This window comes from Adiantum capillus-veneris, chromosome 13 (genome assembly GCF_014529385.1).
Source record: "Adiantum capillus-veneris isolate H3 chromosome 13, ASM1452938v2, whole genome shotgun sequence".
In the NCBI taxonomy this organism is placed as follows: Eukaryota; Viridiplantae; Streptophyta; class Polypodiopsida; order Polypodiales; family Pteridaceae; genus Adiantum; species Adiantum capillus-veneris.
Window position 1 is genome coordinate 27,150,664 of NC_140943.1, and position 25,112 is coordinate 27,175,775.

General features: G+C 40.2%; 1 pseudogene; it reads right to left on the reverse strand.

Annotated features, from left to right (window-relative positions):
- Positions 1–20,734: 20,734 nt before the first annotated feature.
- Positions 20,735–25,112, reverse strand: part of LOC147443729 (uncharacterized) — a 30,939-nt pseudogene continuing 26,561 nt past the window's right edge.

The following is a 25,112-nucleotide window of genomic DNA, read 5'->3' on the forward strand; positions in this document are numbered from 1 at the left end:
AAGTTGTGAAATTTATATTGATCATAATTGCATTGAAAGTGACTTAACATTTGTATTTTGGTTAGTCTCTAAATTTCTTTATATAATCTTGTTGTTTATCTTGACTGAGATTAACCAAATGATGCTTTTGCTACTAACCTTCACTTTTAAAGCAATTTTTTATAAGCACTTGTTTAGCATTTGACAATTTGACTCCTCGCCATTTCCTTGAACCACCCCTAGGTACGTAATTTCTCAATGTTTTTTATTGCATTTTAATTCGTTTTACTGAGTTAGTTCCAAAAAGAAAGATCTTTAGTATATATATTCTCTTTTCTCGGATGCCATTACCCATCTCTAAAGTTATGGTTTGTGCTTGCATTGAATATTGAAGACGATTTGTTATTAAGTTATGCAGTGACTCATGTGAGTTGAGGTACTTTCGGATAGTAAACAACAGTTTGTAAGTACTCTCATACTCCAACATGCTCCGAATTGATCTTATACCTATGAAAAATGTTATATTTTTATGTCTAGCCTAGTCCATTGGTCACGGACACACAGATTTGCCGATTTAGGCAGTGTGTACATACTCATCTTGGTGTAGATTCGCCGATTTAGGCAACACCAGTTATCCGTGCAGATCCGTCGATTTAGGCAGCACACTGAAAAATTACAGATTCACAATGGTAAATGCAGATTCACACATTTGGGCAGATTCGCTGATTTAGGCAGCACATCTTATTTGTGCAGATTCGTCGATTTAGGCAGCACGTATTATTGGTGTAGATCCGCCGATTTAGGCAACACCAATTATGAAACATGCTGCAGTGGCTAGCCACCACTGTAACTGGTATGATTATGTTACTCGGGTACATAATAAAAGTGATTTGGATTTGTACTTATATTGTGGAAATTGGAATTGGATTGGGATTTGGTATCTGATGATTATTACAACAGTATTTATGTGATAGGACTTGTAATTTTGAGATTCATGATGAGTGTGACCAATGATCTCCTGATTCATCAGGGTATGACATATACTGCTTATTCTAGTGGTATGGGACACTAGAATAGGTAGTATGTGGATGACGGCAGGCATAACCACTGTGTCTAATTTTATGGATTTTTCTTTTATTATTTGATACAGATTTGTAATCATTGTTTTTGACAAGTATTGTTTGCAGATTTTTATCTTCGCAACTGAGGACAGTTGCCTTCCAACGGAGAGGTATGTTATAGAATTGACATTTTATTATTCATTGTTACAGCTGACAGGTGGAAAAGACTGGACCAAGCTTGGCCTATGCGAATGGATTTGTATATCATGTACATTTTATTATTCAAATGCTCTTTTATGAGTTTGGCCATTTATGACCGGTCGGCCAGTTTGTAACCAATTTGACCATTCAAGAAATCTATATAACAAATACGTGAAAGAGGGAAATGGTCACTCTTGCACAGGGGGAGATTGCACCCAGTGCTTGTGTCGTCTTCTCCTCTCTCCTCCCTCCCCTCTCACCGTGCTTGCGTAGCACTCCGCTCTAGGAGGTGCGCCTGCAGGTGTTCTTTCTCTCTCTCCCGTTCTCCGTCTCTCTTTGTTCGTATTGTGCTCGATTATGGATTTTTGCGTGTTGACAGGTATGTAGATTTATCCATTTATCTCTTGCTATGTGCCATTTTGAGTATTTTGCAGGCGTCTCTACGCTCCCGTTTGTAGCACAAAGTTTGAATTTGGCCTCTAAATCATGCCTTAGACATCCTACGTATAGGATGTCTAACTGCTCAGAATTGCCCCAAATTTGAACCACAGACTCTTCTTAGGGTGCTAATCACAGTGGTATGCTCAAAATTAAGTTTGGAGTGCAAAATCACACAGAAGAAATCCTACGCTTAGGATGTCTTTTTGGCATGTTTGACCCTAGACTTGTCCCAAAGCTTCCCCTTGATGTCAGCAACCCAGTGGTATGCTTAGATTTTGGTTTGGATTTCAAAAGACCCCAATTTTAGTTGCTCTAGTCTTTTTCAGTCAAAAGTGCTAAAGTCTGCTTAGGACCCCCGTTTCTCCTCAAAATGAGATGAAAACTCTCTTAGTCACTCAATATATCATGCACATCATGCTCCTGCAGCTATCCTATGGTTTTGGTCTTGGAATAATGCCTTGGCACAATTTGGGTAGGATGTCTAGCAATTTCAGTCTATCTGGCCTTATCCAGTCAAGATATGGTCAAGTTCCCCTTTCCAGGTGAAAATAGGGTAAAACCTACCTTCTGAACACACTGGCCAACTCAGAATTTCAAAATTTCCACCAGATCACCCTGTAGACATCCTACGCGTTGTCGTGCTGTGACACGTACATAGTGGGAACGCATGCTACAAGATCTATCTTGTAACTTTTTAGATACATAATTATCTTTCCTATAATGTACATATGCTTATTTAAGTATAGTAATAAGCCTTCTATCTCATCATATTATTTTTCTCAAGGGTAACCTATCCTTACTTTACCATCAGAAAATACTATGGGAAAAGCTCAATAGCTCCGCCTCTTTAACTTGAGTCAAAAAGCATTGATTCTTTATTTGTACTATCTCATTATCATCTCACACCCTAGCTAGATCCTATATCTAGGGTAAACTCCAATATATATATATTCTATGTATTTTTTATACTTCTCTTATATTTCTTTTTAAATAGCTACTAGGGGGGAGATCAAATCCTAGTGGGACACTAGGTGGCATGATTTCAAAGATACACTTATTTTAATGCATTATTGCAAGCATGATTACAAAACTTTGTCAAGGAGAAATGTCATCCTTTAATATGGCATGAGGTGTCCTTTGGAATTAAATGAAAGTCTATGCTAAGGGGACCACGGGAAGGCTTTTGCTGCCATAAATGGACCCTATTTTGATGAATTTTTTACACAAGGTTCCAATCCGAATTGGAAAATGATTTTAAAATAAAAATCATAGCTAATGAGATGAAGTTTCTCACAATATTTTTACTTTTTTATTTGGAGCCACGGTTGAGGAGATATGATCAAAATACTGGACCCCAGTCTGCCCATATCATGCAGGGACAACTCATTTCCAACTTTTCCAATTCCTATTCACACTGGCTCCTCTCTTCTTGTGTAAACCCTTGGGGGTTCCCTTCACCTATAGAAGGGGACCTCTTCTTCCTTGAAAAGGAACTCAAGCATTCAAGCCATTGATGAGAGGAATTATTGAGGGAGTGAGTAGTAATGCCTAATTGTACTTAGCCATTAACATAAGCCTAAGCCTACACTTTCTCCTAGAGGAAGACTAGCCATCCTTTCATGCTATCCTTGGAAGATCAACTCTAATCAAAGAAGGGCGTGGACTTGGTGTATCAATCAAATTTGAATTCTCTCCTCTTCTTCTCTCTCCATCAATAATGGTGCCGAAGGGTTTGTCAAGTAAGATGTGTTCTACATTGATGTTTTCTTGATTTCTTGTTGTTTTCATTTTCATCTCTAATCCAAAATATATATATATGTATCTAATCTCATCTCCTTAACCAAACCTATCTCTCTCACTCATAGTAATTCATCCTCTCTACAAATTTTAGGTTCTCCTTTCTACATGTACATCTCTCCCCGCAATATCCTTATTGCCTACGGGGAAGAATAGGGCTTGGGAGGGAAACTTCTCATCTCTTCACTTCTCTCATATCTACATTTCTCACATACTATCCATACGATCTATTAGAATTAACGTATGGATTAGCCGTAAAATACACTTTCAACAACGTATAGTGTTTCTCTTCGGCCCTGAAAGGCTCAATGAAATACTTCTATCACCGAATCCCATCATACTATCTCTCATAGACTATAATTTTTCTTTTGATGTAAGCGTAGTTATCTTGCTATGAACCAAGAGGATTTGTACACACAATTAATCCCAATCACTAGAAAAAATGTATATATTATGGTAAGCATAAAACTACAATTCCAAAGAACAATTCGTAGCCTATTTGGTCAGCCAAGATTGAATGCCATTAATGGATCTATTAACCCTTTCATATTACCCATGATACGATATGACCATAGCCTTGATGTTTTCATCTTCGTATTGTTTTGACATTCTCTTTTGTGTTATTTCTTTGTGTGTGTGAGTACAAGAGAGAAAGAGTGAGTCTTCTTTGATTTGACTTCTTTCCAACTCCTAGTCTTCATGGCATCTATGGTTTAACTCCTTCATATAGTTTTTATTGAGTTCTCTCACAAACTCTCACAACCATAAGCCCGGTGCTTTCCTAGCAAGACCGCAAATTTCTCGACATATTTTTGGTAAACCCGACGCGAATCTGCTAGGGTGAGAGTTTGTGGGTAACCATGGGTGATCATGTTGAGCAACAGGGTATTCATTTTGACCCAACAACAATGCAAATGTTTCAAGCATTTGCAATGTTCATGCAGCAACAACATGCTACTGAAAGAAGGGAGATTTCAGCAACGAAGGCCATACAAGCGGTCGTCAACATAATGGATCAGTTCAATGGCAAAGATGTAACCAAGTACTTACGCGACTATGTGAAGGAGATGGAGCTACATAGCGTGTCAGAAGGTGAGATGATTCAAAGCTTTGAGCTAGTTGTTGCTCCAAAAATTAGGGAGCATGTTAGGGAAACTAAAGATGGGCATGGGAGAAATTGGGAAAAACTCAAAGTAGCTTTAAAGGAGGAATATTTCATGGAGGACTCGGAGAGAGTGACCAAAAGGACATTCTTAGAATGGGTAGTCAAGCCAAAGCAAGGACTATCAATAACAGAGCTACTTAGGGAATTTGAGCGGCGCTATGCACAACTCACTAGGACAGAAAGGGACACACTAGATGCAGAGAAGACAGATCTTTTCTTACAAGCTGCAGGTAAAGAGTTTCAAGAAAATTTGGAGCTTCTTCTTGAAGATAAAGATGATGAGCAAGGACTAAAGACCGACTGGAATGACGTTGAAGGTGCTGTCTCACTGCTTGCCAAACGACAAAGAAGAAGGGACAAGATGGTATTAAACACTACAAGTCCTTCCACCTCAACTTCTGACAAAATGGTAAAGCCTACTTTTATCGCTCCTAAGTTTGATGAGTCCATGCTAGATGAGCTTGTGAAGGGAATGCGTGACTTGAACGTGAAGTTTGGAAAGCTTGAAGAAAAAGGCCAACCATCAGGGCCACTTCCTAGGCAAAGACAACAGCCCAAAGAAGGGTTTGTTAATAGATGTATTTGGTGTGATAGTACAGACCATGTAAGAAGGGATTGTGATGATTTTAGTGATGCTTTGTCAAAAGATGTTTTCTTTTTTAAGGATGGTAAAATCCACTTAAAAGAGACAGGTCTACCCTTGAGAACTAACTTTGGGAAGGGGGGAATGCAAACCTTAGTTGAAGATATGGCAACCCAGCATGCCACCTCTTCAGTTGAGGCAGCTACTTATGGAGTAAAAATTGAACATTTTTGTGATGAAGAAGTGAGTGACCATCATGGTCAAATTTGGCCAAATGTCATGCAATTAGCTAAAAAGGGAAAGCTTACAAAAGAGATTCTACATGAAGCAGGTGATTGCATACGTCTAGAAACAGGATGGAATGATCCAGTGGACTCATTGTCAGTGCATGCCTATATTACAAAATGCCAACAAAATGAGGCAATTGTAGAAGAGAAGCGCAGACGTGAGAATGCTGATGAAGGACCATCAAAAAGAGCTTCTAGAAGTGGGGGAAGAAGCGACTCAATGCCTTCTCAAACACCCTCAACACAAGGAGCATCTCCACCTGAAGTACTCATGGAGGAGTCTACAACAGGAAAGAAGAAAGAGCCAACGAAAGGTAAGACAAAAGGCCCAACTTATAAACTACAATCTGATATTGAGGTTGCTACAAATTTAAAGAAAGTCTTGGAGGAAAGGATCTTGAATAGCAAGATTGAGTTTACTCTGGGAGAAGTTCTTGGCATTGCAAAGCGTGAATTCCATGAGGAGATCATTGACATCATCAAGAGAAAGAGGCAAACCCTTGCTGAAGTTTCTCGTCCACAAGTTGAAGGGGAAACCTCAAAGACACAAGGGATGCAACTGCAAAATAAGGAGAATGATGGAGCTGTGGTAGGATGCTACCAATCTAGTGGGAGAGTGAAGCAAGTGTATTTCTCAAATGATGATGAAGAAGTTGAAGATATTCCTAGGAGTTACTATTCACGAAGTCATTGGGCAAGGGCTACTACAGAAACTTTGGTCAAGGTAGGTGATCTTGAAGAGCCATTTGTTGCCTTGATTGACCATGGTTCAGAAATAAACATAATGTCAAAGAGTCTCTACAACAAGTGCAAATGGCCGATGGACACAGATCATGGCTGGATGGTAAAAGTGGCAAACAATTCATCCGGTGAATTGTATGCAGCATGTCCAGGTGTGAAGGTAACAATAGGTGATGTAAAGATTGACCAAAACTTCTTTGTACAGGATACATCTTCATATCATCTCATCCTTGGACAACCCTACATTGTGGGAGTTCGAATGTAAACAAAGGTAATGGATGATGGTTCAGCATATGCTAGGATACGTAGCAAAGATGGTAAACGAGCTGTCCAATTTCTCACAGTTTGTGTGAACCATGAAAGAAATCGTGACAACCTCAGAGAACATCTTCTACCAAAGGTGAGCAAAAAGTTTCATGATCATAGAGAAATGATGGGTTTTGGCCAAGTACCATTGTAAAGCGGGATTGCAGTGGTACAGAAAGAAAAAGGGTCTCGACTAATCCGAAAATAGGCGAAGCATTTTCAACGAGCTCCTTGGTAACAAAGAATGGATCAGTATGTTTTACAAAACTTGAAGATTTGAAGAGATGTGAGAGGCAATATGTGCATAATGTACAAAAAGGCATGAAAAAGAGTGGGTTGCTAGAGCCTACTAAAAATGTTTTGGGTTTGTGTGAACAAGTTTCTTTTGTAGATACTGTGGGTGAGCTTGATGCTATAATGGGGTCTAATTTGCATCTTGAAAATGAAGTTGTGGAAGTTTGCTCTATGGAAATGTATCAAGTAATAGAAGCCTTTAAAGAAATCCAAACAATTGGCCCAGAAGTCCATGTTGAAACTAAATACAAGAGTGTAGCAAAGAAGGTGAAACCAGTAGCTTCACCCTTACCACCCAACAATAGGGAAAAGATTGAGCAGGCTTCTTTACAACCAAGTTTGAGGAATCCTAAAAAGATTGGGCATACCTTCACAAAGGAGTCTTTCCAAGACTTGCAGATTGGTCGCAAGGAGTTTCTAACACATGAGGAGACAAAGTGCTTCAAAGAATTGCTTTCAAAGCATGATAAGGCTTTTGCATTTGAGCCACATGAGATAGGATGTGTTGATCCTTCTATTGTAGCTCCTATGGTAATTTTCACAATACCTCATGTGCCTTGGAATCTGCGGCCTATTCTGGTTCCAAAGGCTCATTTGCCAAAGTTAGTAGAGCTACTGAAAGAGAAAATCAAAATGGGAATCTTGGAGCCTTCTTGTGCTCCATACTCAAACAGGTGGTTCACAGTTCCGAAGAAAAATGGTTCTCTACGCTTCATCTAAGATATGCAACCAGTGAACAAGGTGACAATTAGAAATGTAGGTACAGGTCCAATTGTGGATGAGTTTGCAGAGGCATTTGCAGGGAGGGCAATCTACTCAATGGGGGATCTCTACTCAGGGTATGATCAATTTCGGCTTGCAATCAAAAGCAGAGACTTGACAACCATGAGGACACCTTTGGGTTTGGTAAGGATGTGTACCTTGCCACAGGGAGCAACCAACTCGGTTGCACATATGATGAATGGGATGAATAAGGTCTTACGTGACTTTATTCCTCAAATCACAATGCCTTTCATTGATGATTTGCCTATCAAAGGATGTGAAGAAATTGACAAAGATAAAGCTTTGGATCTCAAGGGATGTCGCAGGTTTGTGGTAAATCACATAAATGATTGTGATAAAATTTTGTCTAGGTTGGAAGAAGTGAATCTTACATTGTCAGGGAAAAAGTCTATGTTTGGCGTCAATGAAGTGCTTATTGTGGGGCACATGTGCGGGCCATATGGTAGGAAACCTTGTCCAACAAAGGTAGATGCCATCCAAAGAATGAAAGAAACGTGCACTAGCATCATTGAGGTTACAAGGTTTCTGGGAGCATGTGTCTTCTATGTTATTTGGATTCCACATTATGCACATGTAGCTGATCCTCTTTATCAGCTGCTTAGAAAGAATCAGAAGTTTAAATGGACAGAAGCACATGTAAAATCCATGAAAAAACTAAAGGAGTTTCTCCAGTCAGCAACAACTTTGAGAAAGGTAGACTATGAGTGTCAAAGGCCAGTAATTGTGAGAGTAGACACCAGTCCTACAGGGATTGGATGGGCAATAGGGCAAGATGACAAAGAAGGACATAGGTATGTGGTAAGATTTGGAGCAAAGGTGCTAAGTGCTCGCCAAAGAAACTATCCACAGATAAAGAGAGAGTTATGGGGTATGGTTACAGCCTTGAAAAGTGGGAAAGAGTACCTAATTGGTGCATGTGTGGTTGTAGAAACAGATTGTCTACCACTTCTTGGGATGATTACAAGCTGCTCACAACTCCAGACATTGCTATGTTGCGGTGGATTGCCTACATTAAGTCCTTAAATCCTGAGTTTAAGCACATTGCAGGTAAAGACAATACAGTGGCAGATATGCTATCAAGGGCAAGGTATGAAGATGAGTCACAAACGATTGATGAGGGAGATGATATAGGTACAAAGTTCTATTCTATCTCTCATGTCAAAGGTAACAATGGCTGCATGAATAATTCACTTGAATTGTTCTTGAAAGATCTTTATGAAGGTGATTGGCTTTCTATTGGAAGCTACTTGAGTACTCTAACAAAACAGGATGATTGGTCTAAACAAGAATTCAAGAGGATACGCAGGAAAGCATATGGGTACTTTTTGAGGGATGGTTACTTGTGGAAGCATCCTAAACAAAAGGGTGCTACACCACAACGGGTTATATGTAAAATAAAGACTCAAGTAAATCTCATGCAAGAGTTTCATGAGAGTCTATGGGCTGGACACAGGGGTGTGTGGGCAACCTTCTCCAAGTTGAAAGAAAAATATTGGTGGAAGAATATGTATAAAGATGTATCTCAATTTGTAGAGTCATGTGTAACTTGTCAAATGTATTCAAATGTCCGACATCGTGATGGATTGTACCCTACATATCCACTAGCCATGCACTATAAATGGGTTGTGGATCTAGTCACAATGCCTCTAGGACTCTGGCAGATGAAATACTTGGTTCTTGCACGAGAGGACCTAACTAGCCAGGTTGAAGGAAGAGCATTAAGAGATAAAACCACAGAATCTGTGTGCAAATTCCTTCTTGATGAGGTGATTTGCCGTTATGGTTGTGTGGGAAAAATCACTGCAGATAGAGGTGAACTGGATGCCGAAGAAGCAAGGGAGTTATTTTCTAGATTAGGAATCAAGCTTTCTCTTACTACAACTTACAACCTTGAAAGCAATGGAAAGAGTGAAAGAGGGCATCCTCCTATCATCAAAGCTTTGGCCAAGGCTTGCAAAGGAAGAGTTGGTGAGTGGCCAAAACTGTTACCATATGCTTTATGGACTGATCGTACAACACATAGCTCAGTAACTGGCTACATGCTTGCGGAGCTAATGTATGGTCAAAAGCCAGTGATGCCGATTGAAGATACAATACCCACATGGAATGTACTACCTTGGCAAGAGGGGCTTAGCAGGGAAGATCTCCTTGCACTGCGTATAAGGCAGCTAGAGAGAAGACCAGGAGACATTGAAGCTACAAAAGAACGATTCAAAAATGCAAGGTTGAAAAACAAGGAATACTTGGATAAGCGACATTGACTCAGGAGCAAAGCAATTAACAACGGTGACTGGGTTTTGGTGTGATACTTGGAAAATAATTTTAAAATAAAAATCGTAGCTAATGAGCTGAAGTTTCTGCCCACATTTTTACTTTTTTATTTGGAGCTATGGTTGAGGAGATATGATCAAAATACTAGACCCCAGTCTGCCCACATCATTCAGGGACAGCTCATTTCCAACTTTTCCAATTCCTGTTCACACTGGCTCCTCTCTTCTTGTGTAAACCCTTGTGGGTTCCCTTCACCTATAAAAGGGGACCTCTTCTTCCTTGGAAGGAACTCAAGCATTCAAGCCATTGATGAGAGGAATTCTTGAGGAAGTGAGTAGTAATGCCTAATTGTACTTAGCCCCATTAACATAAGCCCAAGCCTACACTTTCTCCTAGAGGAAGACTAGCCATTCTTGTACGCTATCCTTGGAAGATCAACTCTAATCAAAGAAGGTGTTGTACTTGGCGTATCAATCAAAGTGGAGTGCTCCCCTCTTCTTCTCTCTCCATCAATAATGGTGCCAAAGGGTTTGTCAAGTAAGATGTGTTCTACATTGATGTTTTCTTGATTTCTTATTGTTTTCTTTTTCATCTCTAATCGGACATATATATATGTATGTATCTAATCTCATCTCCTTAACCAAATCTATCTCTCCCACTCTTAGTAATTCATCCTCTCTACAAATTTTAGGTTCTCTTTGCTACAGGTACATCTCTCCCCGCAGTATCCTTATTGTCTACGGGCAAGAATAGGGCTTGGGAGGGAAAATTCTCATCTCTTCACTTCTCTCATATCTACATTTCTCACATACTATCCTAGATGAATAACCCACATGATGATCATTTCTATCGCTTTCACTCTGTACGATCTATTAGAATTAACGTATGGATTAGGCGTAAAATACACTTTTAACAACGTATAGTGTTTCTCTTCGGCCCTGAAAGGCTCAATGAAATACTTCTATCACCGGATCCCATCATACTACCTCTCATAGACTATAATTTTTCTTTTGATGTAAGCGTAGTTATCTTGCTATGAACCAAGAGGATTTGTACACACAATTAATCCCAATCACTAGAATAAATATATTTATTATGGTAAGCACAAAACTACAATTCCAAAGAACAATTCGTAGCCTATTTGGTCAGCCAAGATTGAATGCCATTAACTCATCCATTAACCCTTTCATATTACCCATGATACGATATGACCATAGCCTTGATGTTTTCATCTTCGTATTGTTTTGACATTCTCTTTTGCGTTCTTTCTTTGTGTGTGTGAATGCAAGAGAGAAAGAGTGAGTATTCTTTGATTGCACTTCTTTCCAAACCCTAGTCTTCATGGCATCTATGGTTTAACTCCTTCATATAGTTTTTGTTGAGTTCTCTCATAAACTCTCACAGCCATAAGCCCGGTGCTTTCCTGGCAAGACCGCAAATTTCTCGACACCGTATGTTATAAAGCATGTGCATGAAAATGCTACTTACAGCTTGTTTGAACTAGATGGTACAGAAGTAAAGATTCCCACTACAGGAAAAAGGGTCAAAATGTTTAAGAGAAGAGGAGACAATGATCCAAAAGATGTTGATGAGGACGAAGAGCAAACCACAGGTAAAGATGTTGTGACACGTACATAGTGGGAACGCATGCTATAAGATCTATCTTGTAACTTTTTAGATACATAATTATCTTTCCTATAATGTACATATGCATATTTAAGTATAATAATAAGGCTTCTATCTCATCCTATTATTTTTCTCAAGGGTAACCTATCCTTACTTTACCATCAGAAAATACTATGGGAAAAGCTCAATAGCTCCGCCTCTTTAACTTGGGGCAAAAAGCATTGATTCTTTATTTCTACTAACTCATTATCATCTCACACCCTAGCTAGATCCTATATCTAGGGTAAACTCCAATATATATATATTCTATGTATTTTCTATACTTTTCTTATATTTCTTTTTAAATAGCTACTAGGAGGGAATCAAATCCTAGTGGGACACTAGGTGGCATGATTTCAAAGATACACTTATTTTAATGCATTATTGCAAGCATGACTACAAAACTTTGTCAAGGAGCAATGTCATGCTTTCATATGGCATGAGGTGTCCTTTGGAATTAAATGAAAGTCTATGCTAAGGGGACCACGGGAAGGCTTTTGCTGCCATAAATGGACCCTATTTTGATGAATTTTTTACACAAGGTTCCAATCCGAATTGGAAAATGATTTTAAAATAAAAATCGTAGCTAATGAGCTAAAGTTTCTGCCCATATTTTTACTTTTTTATCTGGAGCCATGGTTGAGGAGATATGATCAAAATACTGGACCCCAGTATGACCACATCATGCAGGGACTGCTCATTTCCAACTTTTCCAATTCCTATTCACACTGGCTCCTCTCTTCTTGTGTAAACCCTTGGGGGTTCCCTTCACCTATAAAAGGGGACCTCTTATTCCTTTGGAAGGAACTCAAGCATTCAAGCCATTGATGAGAGGAATTCTTGAGGGAGTGAGTAGTAATGCCTAACTGTACTTAGTCATTAACATAAGCCTAAGCCTACACTTTCTCCTAGAGGAAGACTAGCCATCCTTGCATGCTATCCTTGGAAGATCAACTCTAATCAAAGAAGGGCGTGGACTTGGCATATCAATCAAATTTGAATTCTCCCCTCTTCTTCTCTCTCCATCAATAATGGTGCCGAAGGGTTTGTCAAGTAAGATGTGTTCTACATTGATGTTTTCTTGATTTCTTGTTGTTTTTATTTTCATCTCTAATCCAAAATATATATATATGTATCTAATCTCATCTCCTTAACCAAACCTATCTCTCTCACTCTTAGTAATTCACCCTCTCTATAAATTTTAGGTTCTCCTTGCTACATGTACATCTCTCCCCGCAGTATCCTTATTGCCTACGGGCAAGAATAGGGCTTGGGAGGGAAACTTCTCATCTCTTCACTTCTCTCATATCTACATTTTTCACATACTATCCTAGATGAATAACCCATATGATGATCATTTCTATCGCTTTCACTCTGTACGATCTATTAGAATTAACGTATGGATTAGGCGTAAAATACACTTTTAACAACGTATAGTGTTTCTCTTCGGCCCTGAAAGGCTCAATGAAATACTTCTATCACCGGATCCCATCATACTACCTCTCATAGACTATAATTTTTCTTTTGATGTAAGCGTAGTTATCTTGCTATGAACCAAGAGGATTTGTACACACAATTAATCCCAATCACTAGAATAAATATATTTATTATGGTAAGCACAAAACTATAATTTCAAAGAACAATTCGTAGCCTATTTGGTCAGCCAAGATTGAATGCCATTAACTCATCTATTAACCCTTTTATATTACCCATGATACGATATGACCATAGCCTTGATGTTTTCATCTTTGTATTGTTTTGACATTCTCTTTTGTGTTCTTTCTTTGTGTGTGTGAGTGCAAGAGAGAAAGAGTGAGTCTTCTTTGATTGCACTTCTTTCTAAACCCTAGTCTTCATGGCATCTATGGTTTAACTCCTTCATATAGTTTTTGTTGAGTTCTCTCACAAACTCTCAGAGCCATAAGCCCGGTGCTTTCCTGGCAAGACCGCAAATTTCTCGACAGCGTAGGATGTCTTTTACTGATTTTTTTAGACTGAAGTGTCCTTGATGCTTCCTTATGCTCTCAGCAAGTGTAAGTATGCTTCACAATTGCAAAAACATGCAAAAATCACTCAATTTAGCCTTTTCTAAAATTTTACGTTTTCTGACTCCGTCTTTTGGCTTTTGGTCAACAAAAATAGGGAAAAACACCCAAATCAATATGTTACTAGGGTAAAACCTACTCTCTGAACCCACTAGTGCAGTCAAAATTTTCAAATTTGGCTCCAGAACCCCCTTGAGACATCCTACGTGTAGGATGTCTATGTTTACAGAATTGCAGGTTTTCTTCACAGAACCCTTGCAAATGCTCCTTTATATGCACAACATCAGTCAGTCATACAAAAATATCCACAAAAGCTTGTTTAATGCATTTTTACCCTGAAAAGCACACTTTTCCGTGATTTCCAATGCAATCAAGCACTTTAGCACATAATTCAGTAATGAATAGCTCTAGATCAGAATCGGATCACTTACCTAAAGCTACTCCTACAAATCATATGGGGTTTTTCATCTATGAGTCGAAAAACGCTTCACTGCCACACACGGACTAGTAAACGCTTTTATCACCTCACAAATCACTCGACCACCAACAACTACTCTAATCCACAGATCCTAACTAAACCTATCTAGTCGCAGACCCTCGGCAAGACACACGCTTCCTAGCTATCCACTTGATCGCGGAATATCCTCTTCCGGATCCACTTAAGAAAAACGCTTTCTTTAGCCGAAACTAAATCAAGAAACCATCACACGAGTGTTAGTAGGAAGCCTACGTAGGTCCTTGTGTCCCCGGCAACGGTGCCAATGTTGGACGGGAGCGACTCACACACCCATGAAGAGCATGCAAACACTACCTAGACCAACATAATGTCAATCGAGGACACAGATGACAGGATAGGCACACGGAGGAAATCTCTTTAGCTTGTCAGGCTGAGACCATCCTACACATACAACACTCAGGAAGGCCAACTAAACCACAATCAAGAACCTCACTGCTCTCAACTACACCACCTAGCCACATACACACATACAGAAGGTAACTCACCTCATCATGCCAGATTCATACGAAACTTAAGGAACACCATCCCCTCACTAGGATACACCTGTCTCTCAGCTTCTACACTCAAAACCCTCACTCAAAACCCATCTGCGAAAAACGCGTAGGATGACAGAACAGAATTTTGAAAGTGCCCGAAACTGAAATTTATGAGTACCTATGCGTAGCTTATGTCGCCACGATTCTATAGACTACTAGCACGTAGAAAACAGACATCGTTTGATACACTTATGGCCACAAATAGCTCGTAGATGCGTCGACGTGTGCGCTTCGTCTCGCGTGGAATGCTTGGCATTGTCGCGTAGCTCTCCTCGAGCCTACAACAATGGTGCAGTCAGATCTCCAATGTGTTGAGCAAGCCGGGCGTAGCAAGAGGATAAAGCTCACGCTCACTCTCTTTCTCTCTCACACACAGTAGACAGCAGCGCTAAAAGTTTGATTATGATAAAAGTCCTCTTTTACAAAATGACCTAGGTACCTTATATACTAAGTCTACCTTAGGTTTAACCAAAAATGGGGTTGAAAGGGTCAAATGGCTTTGTATTTACAATCTGGAAGTGCCATTGCACCCCGGCTTCTGAAACTAGAATAACTACTCATTACAAATGACGTTTATAGCCATAATCCGTAGCATTTCATAACTCACAAAAGATAAGACTTTGGTACGAAACTTGAGTTATGTTGTGTTGTTGACCCAGTGGTCAACAATGGCCAAAGTGAAATAGGTAACCTAACAATTCTTGATCTACTAAAAGCCTATGTAACGTAAGTAGATCAAAGATCCCAATGGGAGAAGTACTTACCCTTAGTGGAGTATGCTTACAATAACACTATACATACTTCCATGGGAAAAGCACCTTTCGAGGTAATTGAGGGAAGATCAAAAAGTCCCTTGCTACTTAAGGTACATGGGAAGATCTTCAATGCAGATGAGTATAGCCAAGACCTACAAGAATCTTTTCAAAAGATTAAGGATGCTATCTCTATCTCATAGCAAAGGCAAAAGGCTGCTGCTGACAAGCACAGAAGATCCCAGGCCTTTAAAGAAAACGATTGGGTCTTGTTAAAGTTTCCCAAGGCTCCATTAAGGCACACGACGGGCAAGAATCCTACGGGCTGCCAAAAGTACTATGCTAAACTAGCAAAAAGGTACTATGGTCCCTTCCAGATTCTTAGGCCAATCAATGAGATGGCCTATCAACTCAAGTTTCCCAATCATTGGCTCATACACAATGCTTTCCATGTGAACCTATTAAAGCCTGACAAAGGAGAGCCACCTCAAGAACCAACTATTGAAGACCCACCGGAGATCGAGGACCAAGAGGAGGTGCTGCAGCCCGAGTCCATTCTCCGACATGAAGACAAGGTATTAAGAGGTGGTAAGACTATCCGACGATATCTTATTAAGTTAAAAAATTATCCTTTTGAAGATGCTAGATGGATGCAAGGCATACAATTAAAGGATAACCTAAACCTTGTCAATGCTTACAATGCTTCCCAAGAGTAAGCAAATGTACAAAATGTTAAAAATGAACAAAGTTTTTGTCTTATAAGACTCTCTTTTTCTTTATTGTGCACAAAAATGAAGTAGTATGCATGCTTAGATCAAGTTTGCGGAGACGACGTCTCCCAAACACGAAGTAGAGCTTGTCACTCTACTATGGAAGACTGATAGGACTAATGTGCAGACATGCTTGCGGCAGCCTCAGGCTCTCAAGCGCCAAATGGACTAGTCATCCATTGTGGAATGATGTCGTAGGGTAACATAGGGATCCTCTACCCACTAAGAAAAGGACTCATAAATATGCCTTATCTTCTCTATACCATAGTCGATCACGACTATGATTTCAAGAAAGAGGTAATGTCATTATAATCAATATATAATTCTCCTAAATGATTTTCTCATGTTAAGCTGATCATTTAATATGGGGAAGTGCCAGGGGAGAAAAAGCTAGAATATTGGTTAAGCTAGTAGACCGGCCACAGTAGGGATCCAAAGGAGGAAAAATAGGGATCCAAAGGGGGGGCCATCTGCAAAAGAGCCATGTGCAACAATGGGCTAAAAAGACCCTAAGGTTCAGCCCATTAAGACTTCGAAAATTCAAAGGTTGTGTCCAAAGGTCAACCTTAAGGGAATTGGATGCTTTGTGTGTGACAAAAAAAGTCTTTGAATATCCCTACATAGGAGGGGGCGAGCCTAGCAAGTAGGGGATGAGAGAGAAGGCCACACATACACACACACACAAGCTCCCTTTACACAAAGGGAATGAGCGACACATGTCAGCTCCCTAGGCCAGATGCCCACAAGGTGTACCCAATTCCTATTGGATGAACCTTGAAGTGGACCAATGAGAATTAGGCTAGAGTAAATTTAGCCTAATTAATTTTAAAACACTTAGTAAAAAGAACCAATTAAAATTAAGTCTCCTGTATGATTATTGGACAGCCTGTGAAGGGGTCCAATAGGAATTGAGCAGCCCAATGGGCTACTTAATTCCTATTGGTTAGAATGGGGAAAGGCCCAATGGGGATTTAATTCATTTAAATCAATTAAGTTAAATTGATTAAGCTCTCACAAAAGGGGAAAGGGGGACACATGTGAGAAGGCTATCACTTATGCTGCTTAATAGCCATTGGCTTGACTTGGGGAGGTCCAATGGGGAGCCTGCTAGAGAAAATAGCAAGAGGCGTTGCCCAAGAGAGAGAGGGGGCTGATTTTTGCAAGGCATTATCACACACACAATCACACAATCGCATGTGTGAAGAAAGAGAATACTATCTCTTCCCAAGCTTTAAAAGAGAGCTCATCACCTACTCCAAGCTTGTGAGATAGAAGCCTTCATCGACACACTCTTGGCTTGTGGATGCAAATCCAACCAAGAGCCAAGCTTCAATTCATGCTCATCTCCTCTATCAAGCTAATTACTAAGCTAAAGCTATGCTAATATGAGTGATTATGTGAGGAGATGTACATCTTTCTCGTAAGATACTCCTTCTTCCTCTCACTCTACTCTCATACCCTGCTAGCTCTCACCATCTTCGAAGGTGTGTGAGGTCTTGGGGCTGAGAATGGGGATAAGTAAAGTTGTGTTTGCTAAGTGTTTTGCTTAGTGCATGAATCTTTCATCTTCATTGCACTAGCTAGTCTTGAAGGAACACAAAGAATTGTGTTGTACAATGTCTCTCTTGATGGGAGAAACCATAATACAAAGCCTTTTGGAGGGGGGACCGGCTCCATGCAAATCCGGTCCTCAACTGTTGTCAATAGCTTAATTTCTCTCTCTTTTGAAAGTATTGTTGATGCTATCTAACTAGGTGTTATGCTTTTTGTTGCTCTCTCCACCCAAGCACTCTTGTAATTCTCATTAGGAATCTATTCTAATGAAATGCCCACTATGTTCATGCTAATTTTCGCTACACATAAGTTTTTAGACCATTAAATGTTACAAAAAGCATTGGCAGTGCACCTTCACTCTCACTAGTATTGGAATCCCAATCATGCATATCTGAATACATCAAGTCTTTGGTAAAACTCTCTTCATTAGGCTCACAAGATGCATCAAAAAACAATTCTCTATCTTGTAGAGGCTCAAAATCAAGTAGAGCATCATCCAACATCCGCATAAGGTCATCATCAGCTGCATCTGAATAAACTTGTTGATGCATGAATTTAGATTGATTGGTATGTTTTGTGGTACCGAGGGAAGGAGAGAGAAGAAGGATTACACGGAGAGAGAAAAACATACTTGTGAAATAGAGATAGGATCCGGGTGTGAGAGTACCGACAACGAGAGAGAGAGAGAGAGAGAGAGAGAGAGAGAGAGAGTGGGAGATGAGGGGGAGAGAGGAAAGATAGGTTCAAAATGAAAAAAGACCGGCTCAAGTTTGAGCAAAAAGGTTCTCAAGCCGGTTCAAATTATTTTATTTAGTAACTTGGTATAGAATTGTTTATGTGTTGGTTTAATGTATATATTTTATAAATATCCCACATTTTAATTGAGATGAAAGTGGAGTTAAGTAAAAGTGGAGTTTTGTTGCCATGAGGATATACAAAAGCTATACTTAATTGCTTGCCAGTCGCTCTTAACATGGTCTAATTGTTGCACGAACCACGTGGCGGCCACCCCCTCAAGCAACGTGCGGATTTCCAAAGCGCGACGGTCATCGTGCCACTGGTGATAACTTGCCACATTATCAAAATGGTCAAGCCATGTGAGGATATCTTCTATAGGTAACCCAAAGAAAGGAAGAGGTTTGACGCCTGTGTCAGTTTGAGTGGTGTGTAGGGAGTTTGTTGCCATGAGATTGAGCAAAGTTTGGTTGGTGTGGTTGACCTACAGAAGCATGTTGGAGATTGCCAGGAATATCTGTTCCATGGCTGGGTTATTGAATTCTGTGTGCATCTGGGCATCTTCGAAGGCTGTGGATGTAGGGGCGTGTCGTGGAGAAAGATTATGACTCATCGTGACAGTAGTGAGGGTGCAAAGAAGATGGCACAGGAAACCAAGAAAGGGCAAAAGGACAAGCGAGTGGGATGTAGAGAGCCTGCAGTCTCCACCAATGTAAGATGCTCTCGCAGAGAGAACCAGAACCTCCTCCTCTTTGCAGGTTCCCTTTCCATTATATTAGCTTGTTACAATCTATCCCAAGAAGTCGGTACCCAACTCTTGCAATAACAGATTAGCTGACTAGTTGGCCCCTTGGGGCTTACGGGATAGTACATCACAATATTTACATTGCAACTTCAAGGAGAAATGTATCAATAATAGCATACAAGGAAAAAATACAATCCAAAAAACATTTAAGGTGCATTGTCCTATGCATATTCTTGATGTCTCCCATTCAATTCTAGGAAGCCAGCATGGAAAGTTTGTGTTTTGTTTTTTTTTTTTGTTTTTGTGGGTGGGGGTTTTGGGTGGGGGGGGGGGGGGGAGAGAGAGAGAGAGAGAGAGAGAGAGAGTATACAAGAAGAGAAGGATATTACTAATTAGTTCTAACGATACATTGAGGTCCATTACAGTTTGCGTTACATCAAGACATCCTAATTAGATACATGATACATCCTATAATTAGTAGATATTGCTAGAGCCTAGAAGGGAGTGCAGAGGCAGCGCTTGGGAAAGAAAAACATGCACCAGCAATTGTTCTGTCCGCCCTTGCACGTTTCGCAGGTCCAGTGCAGCTTCAACTCCTCCTGCCCAAGCACATGTGCGGCCTCTCGTGTCGCCTCTGCTCCTGGCACCATCACCATCACCATCACGACGCACATACAGCTTGCCGCCATTATCACCAGCGCGAGCGTTAATACACCCTCACCTCTCATCATCGACTGCTGCTTCGGATAGATAAGAAAGGTGAATGCACATTCTTATAAGGTACCTTCCACACGCAACGGGGTAACTCCTAGAATTAGACAGACACGACCTTCATCCCACTCAGGAACCCCTCAGCCTCCACGCCGACTCTTCACTACTCGAGAAAAGTCGTTTTCCAAAAAATTCCGTCTAGTAATTTAAGATACGGGAGTGCTTCACCCCATTGAGTTGCCCAACTCTACCTACTCTAAATACTTTTCTGTAGCTTATCAAAGATTCAACTATAGAACCCAACCTTGAAGCCTATAAAAGAGGGTTATTGAAGAGGCAAATGCGCACATAGTACCGAAAGATGACAGTAGCCCCATCCAAGAAAACCATATAGACGATCATTAAATGGCCAAAATCAATGTCAAAAGCTCTAAGCAACCTCCATTAGCCTCATTAATTGCCTCTGCTGACATTACCCCAACGCAAGAAAACCCTAAGCAGGTCAAATAGCAAAAAATAGTGTCGGTACCCTCAACACCAAGAAGGGCCCAGTCATTCATGGTTGCCCCATGTGGTGCTTGTGCAGAGTGTGCAAGAGAGCGAAGGAGAAGAGAATTGGGGAAGGGGATGATACACAGGGACAGGGAGTTGGGTTAGTGAAGAGGAAGGTAAGGGTGGTTTCCCACGGCCACCTGGCTTATATCCCAACAACCCCCCACTTGAAGGTCATGGTGCCCAATAGTGGCATCAGTATAGTTAGTCTATAAAAAGTTGATATGAAGCATTGCTTAGGTTTCATCCTACACCCATAAGTTCTATGCAATGAGTAAATCGTTCCGAAGCTAAGCTCTTCGTGAGAGCATCTGCGTGGTCATCATTGTGAACCTTGACAAGCTCGATGCGCTTGGCAGCCAATGCATCTTGTATGACACGGTATCTGACCTCTATGTGTTTCGACTTTGATTGAAACAGCGGATTCTTTTCCAAAGCAATGGCACTCTGCCTATCACAATGCAGTATTGGAACCTCGTGAATACCCAAGTCTCCCACTAGACGAGCTAACCATAATATGGCTTCCTTGCTTGCGTCATAGACAACAACATATTCTGCCTCAGTGGTACATGAAGATGTGCAGCTTTGGAGACACGATCTCCAAGAGATAGCTGCTCCTACAAACATGAACACACAGCCAGATTTGGATCTTCTACGATCTACGCAACCCGCATAATCCGCATATGTGTAACATACCATAGATGGATCACTATTTCCGAAGCGTAAACGCTTGCTAGCTGTACCCTTCAAGTATCTGAGGATTTTCTTCACTGCTTTTCAATTCTTCTTGCCAGGGTTTGCCATGTACCTACTAACCATCCCCACTACATGTGCAATGTCTGGTCTTGTGGATACCATAGCATACATCAAACTTCCAACTACTGAAGAATATAGCACTTTCGCCATTTCCTCTTTCTTAGTAGTTGTCTTGGGATAATTTTCCTTGCTCAGGATCTTCTATTGTATACTTCTTTTTGTATACCCACTTGCAAGGTAGAGCATTTTTCCTTTTGGTAATTCAACCAAATACTATGTCTCATTAGCCACAATCGAACTATATTCTAATTGCATAGCTTGCTCCCAATTAACGCTATCATCCATTTGTATAGCTTCTTTGTAGCAGGTTGGCTCTCCACTGTCACTGACCAAAATGTGGTGCATACCTGGGTCAAACCACCCGAGCGCACGAGATACTCTTACAGAACGTCTCAGTGCCTGACTACTGAAGACTCTGCTCTCTCTCATTAAATAGTAGTATCTTGCACTTGAGGATAGCCCATCTCTCCATTTGCACCATAGCCGGTAAAAATGGATTTGTGTGACCTGGGATCTAACTTGTGACAAAGTTCTTTGGGCACATGTGCATATGTCTCACATCCAAATACATATAAATGCTCATGGCTTGGCATTTTCCCAGTCCATAATTCCTGTGGAGTTTTGAAATTCAAAGGAGAATTAGGTGACGTGTTGATGATGTGCACTGCTGTTAGAACAGCTTCCCTCCCAAACTCTGGAGTAAGCTTCGCCATAAACATCATAAAGATAACTCTCTCTTGAATTGTGCAATTCATTCTTTCATCTATCCCATTTTGTGTAGGTGTGTATGGAGCAGTAAACTACCGACGAATGACTCTTCTGTCGAGCAACTCGAAGCATGTCAAAATGGTCTCGGAGAAAATCCTTTGCTTGTTGTATCTTCTCCTTAGCCAACCCCACCATAACAGGTGATCTAGGTTGAAATCTATACAAAAGCATAAATGGACTAAACTCTTTAGTCACATGCTTTGAACTATTATAAGAAAATTCCAATATAGGTAAGTAGTCTTCCCAATTGGTTTGCTTCTTGCTAATGTACGCTCGTAGCATATCCTCTAGCACTTGATTAACTCTTTCTCTTTCACCATCCGTTTTTGGATGATCAGCAGTACTTAGATTAAGTTTAGTTTCCAACTTTTGGAACACAGATCTCCAGAAGTGATTATTGAACTTTCAATCTCTGTCACTAATGATACTAGCTAGATGACCGTAGAGTTTATATATATTCTCTACAAATAGCCGTGCTAGTTTCGATGTCTTAACCGTGGTCTTAGTGGGAATGATTCGCCCATCTTGGTAAGACGGTCCACAATTACCCATATGGCATCATGTCACGGGAACCGAATAATAGAGATAGACAGCAAAACAGAGGAAGAAATCTTTGTATTGATAGTGTTTGATACAACAGAGGAGCAATTGAATATATATATGGGCGCACTCCGTTGTACGGAGCTCGAACCTCCCGACCACCCCCGAGCTTCATATATATATGGGCGCACTCCGTTGTACGGAGCTCGAACCTCTCGACCACCCCCGAGCTTTAGTTCTCTTGCATGCAATGTCTCACTCGCACTCGCACTCGCACTCTCACTCTCACTCTCACTCGCACTCGCACTCGCACTTGCAGAAGAGAGAATGGTGAATGATCCCCAAACGCACCACCCGTCGTGCTTTTATCCTTCTTTTCCTTGAAAAGCCTGCACGATTTTCGTACCAAGTATACCTGCGAGAATAATATAAGAACGTGATCGCTAAGCGATCCGTAAAGGTTAGATTTTTATCATGACACTTTGCACAGATCCGGTTTCACAAACTGATTTCTGCATCGCCTACAAAAGAGTCAAAAGAACATACTCGTGCAACCAATTCAACATGATAATCAAAGTAAAAAAACATAATTATATACCTTGATAATCTCAATTGCAATACTCTACCATGAAGAAACAATCCACTTCTTGGTTGATAGCAGGGAGAGCTGTATGATGTTGTATGTCTGTCTGTCCCTGTGTATACTACACTGCTATTGCTTTCTATTTGTTTTCATCATAACTTCTACAAACAAACTCAGAACAGAGCAATCCAGGTACTCAAAACGACGGAAATAGGTCTGGTCTACAAGGCAGCGTAAACAGAATGGCGAAAAACATCTTTGTTTGGCTAAAAACGCAACTTTTAGGTCGCGACTCATAAAACCTCTATTTTTGGGTCTCCACTACTTTTACAACTTATTTTAAGCCTACCCATGCATTTTAAGCTAAAACACATAAATATAAAACATTGATATTAATAAAAATCTCAATTTTACTGTTCATAGACAGACTATCTGTTATTCATTAATCTTTATCAAATCCGTCTTTAGTGTATTATTTTTAAAAAAAAGAATATATGTTCTCTCTTAATATCTCAACTCATTCGTATAAGCTCTATTTAATAGACTATTCAACAATCTTTCAAATCGTACTAACGAAAGATATGCCCTGCTACATTCTTTTCGACTTTAAGAACTTCAAAGACTAATCCTATTACACATCATGGCCATGATTTGTAGTAGGTAGTATTACTACAAAATCCATAGAGATACTCTCCCACTTACCTTGTGGAATATCTAAAGGATGTAAAAGGCCACCTACCTTGAGGCACTCTGCCTTATTAACTTGGCACATCTTCAGAATACCTGGATGACCAGCACTTGTACTATTGTGACACTCAAATAAGATGTGGCACCTAGTGTGTGAGTCCTTTGGCACACATACTCTACATTTGTGGAGTAAGTAGCCATCATCAATGGAAAAATTCTTGCATCGCTTAAGCTCTTCCTAAGTAGGGGTGCAGCTCTATGTGTTGGAGTTTTTATCTGCAAGTGCAGAGACATGTTGATCTGGTTGTTCAGAGACATGTGAGTGTGAGGGATCCCTTTTCAAAACTACACTCCACACTTTAGTGTATGATTGATCTTGTGCACACTTGCCACTTAATGACTCTAAAAATCCACTCTTTATTTCCGTGAAAGCAAGTGAATTAATTTGAGGCATCCGACTTAGTGCATCCGCTACTACATTATATCGCCATTTGCGATATTGTAGCTTACAATCATATTCTTGAAGGATTTCGACCCAGGTAGCTTTATTGTCCTTCAATTTCGTTTGAGTAGTAAACCATTTGACAAAAACTACTTCAAACTCGGTACCATGTAAACTCGGTACCATGTAAACAGTGTCACCACTTTCGTAAAGCATGAATTATGGTATAGAGCTCTCTCTCATAGACAGAATAATTCTGTTGAGCTCTATCTAACTTTTTCATTTCAAAGGCTATAGGTCTTCCCTCCTCGAGAAGGTATCGCACCAATTGCTTTATCACTAGCATCAGTCTCTACCACAAACGTCTTAAGTGCGTCGACGATTGCTAGATGGGAGAAGTGGCTATAGCTACCTTGAGCTCTTTGAAACTGCGTTTTTGGGCTTCTTCCCAAGAAAAGGTCTTACCTTTTGTTTTATGTTGATCCATCATAGGAACAATAATTTTGGCATAATCACGGATATACTCTCGATAAAATCCGACCATGCCTAAAAATATTTGAAGCTCCTCAACCGTGTTGGGATGTGGCCATTGAAGAATGGCATAGACCTTGTCAGTGTCCATTTTAAGGCCAAAATAAGAGATCACATGACCGATGTAATGTACCTCTGTTTTAAAGAAATCGCACTTGCTTTGCTTTCCATACAACACGTTAGCTCATAGCTGTTTGAACACTAATCGTAAGTATTCTATGTGTTCATCTTCAGTCTTATTGTAAATGAGAATT